Source organism: Octopus bimaculoides, unplaced genomic scaffold (genome assembly GCF_001194135.2).
Source record: "Octopus bimaculoides isolate UCB-OBI-ISO-001 unplaced genomic scaffold, ASM119413v2 Scaffold_37896, whole genome shotgun sequence".
NCBI classification, from domain to species: domain Eukaryota; kingdom Metazoa; phylum Mollusca; class Cephalopoda; order Octopoda; family Octopodidae; genus Octopus; species Octopus bimaculoides.
In genome coordinates this window covers 5,525-7,684 of record NW_026407958.1, presented here as the reverse complement: position 1 = coordinate 7,684, position 2,160 = coordinate 5,525, and the positions used below count along the sequence as shown (strand labels likewise).

General features: G+C 36.0%; 1 non-coding gene across 1 annotated transcript; it reads right to left on the bottom strand.

The window, feature by feature from the left end:
- Window positions 1–1,859: 1,859 nt before the first annotated feature.
- On the bottom strand, window positions 1,860–1,941 carry Trnas-aga (transfer RNA serine (anticodon AGA)). The gene has a single exon. It is a non-coding gene; the product is annotated as a tRNA-Ser (tRNA).
- Window positions 1,942–2,160: the final 219 nt, after the last annotated feature.

The following is a 2,160-nucleotide window of genomic DNA, read 5'->3' as shown; positions in this document are numbered from 1 at the left end:
TATATATATATATATATATATATACAGAGAGAGAAAGAGAGAGAGAGAAGTGGAGACTGACAGGAGGCGAGAGACCGAGAAACAAATCTGATACTAATATATATGTATACACACACACACACACACACACACACACACACACACACATATATATATATATATATATACATACGTCGTATATAATTATATCTGTATATGTACAGACATATATCTTTGTATATATACATGCACACATGCATACAAACATATAAATACACAAAGGTACATATAGCTTATATATTTGTGCATGTGTGTATGTATGCTTACTCTTGCTTGCATACGTACACACTCACACACACACACATATGTATATATAAAGTTATGTTTGTTTATTTGGCTGTGTTTATGTGCATGTGTGTGCGCGCGCGTGTGTAATGTAATTAAATTCAAATTTATGTGTAGCCATTTCATAAAGTTTTGAACCCATCAGGAATTTTTCAAAGAGCACAGCAATAAAGAAAAATTATTAAAAATATATAAAAACGCCAACACGTCATGTGATTCCTTTTATAATTACGGATGGGCATGTGTTCCATACTTCCGGCAGATCAGTCAAACAGGTTCTCTGCTATAATTCTCTACATACAGATTCCTATCGTGGCGCCATTTCCATTTGATATGCGTATATTTTCATTTTGTAATCTAAAACAGAAATATTCTTTAATATGTCATAACTTTAGAGTACGTACATTGATAATATATCTTATGAAGGCGGCGAGCTGGCAGAAACGTTAGCACGCCGGGCGAAATGCTTAGCGGTATTTCGTCTGCCGTTACGTTCTGAGTTCAAATTCCGCCGAGGTCGTCTTTGCCTTTCATCTTTTCAAGGTCGATTAAATAAGTACCAGTTACGCACTGGGGTCGATGTAATCGACTTAATCCCTTTGTCTGTCCTTGTTTGTCCCCTCTATATTTAGCCCCTTTCGGGCAATAAAGAAATAAATATATGATATCGTATGAAAATTATTTCAGAATCGGGTGCAGTTGTACTAGAAATTTCGGTAGTTATACTGATTTCAAATTTTGGCACAAGGCCAGTAATTTCGCGGGAGGGTGCGAGTCGATTACATCAACCCCAGTGCTTAACTGGTACTTATTTTATCGACCCTGAATAGATTACAGGCAAAGTCGACCTCGGCGGAATTTGAACTCAGAACGTAAAGGGCGGATGAACTCCCGCTATGCATTTTACCCGATATGCCAAGGAATCTGCCAGATCGACGCCAATTTTTGTGGGTAGTAATATTAAAAATACGAAAAAAATGTAAGTAGATATAACGAGTATTATATCCAGAATCCTAATATAAATGTATAATAAATAAAAACAGTTTGCTTAACGGTGGTAGTCTCAGAAAAGTAAATGTGTACAGAGTTAAATTTAGGGCTGAAGATGGTGGTGGAAAAACTCGCAGAGAATACTGTATAATAGACTGTGATAATTTCAAGATTGCTTTAACTTAAAACGATTTACTGGTATGCGGAAAAATAGACACCCTACTGCATTATCAAGTTACGTATGGAGGCTAAAGGAGGACGATGTAACCAGTGTAGGTAGATATTGAAATAGCAATTATCAAGTACACACAGGTCTCAATAAATGGAGCGAATCAGTACCAACTCTGAAGAATATATCTTCATGGTGTTTTTTTATTTATTAAATTAAAAGTAAAACAAGAAAAAGGAAAACAGGAGAGAGAGAGAAAACGGAAGCTCTTTTGAAAACGGTGCCAGCATAAGTTATACCTGGTGAAATAGAGCAGGGAGATGAAGACTAGTTTCTGTAACGGAAGTATTGAAGATGATGTAGTCTAAAATATCAACGTCACCGATAGGATTCGTACCTATGTGGGGAGACCCCAATGGATTTCTAGTCCATCGCCTTAACCATTCGGCCACGATGACAATAACAGAATCAATAATATAGGTGATTGCAGGCCCTAAAAAAAGCATTAACTAGCTGAAGGATTGCGATTAATCAAAGTACATACTACGTATGTCTACCTCCTGGAACAGTCAGATTTGACTGTTATTTCCAGCAGGTAGATATACTTAGTATATGTCCTTTAATTAATTTTAATCCTTCAGCTATTTAATCTGTCAGCTATGTATATGTATATATAT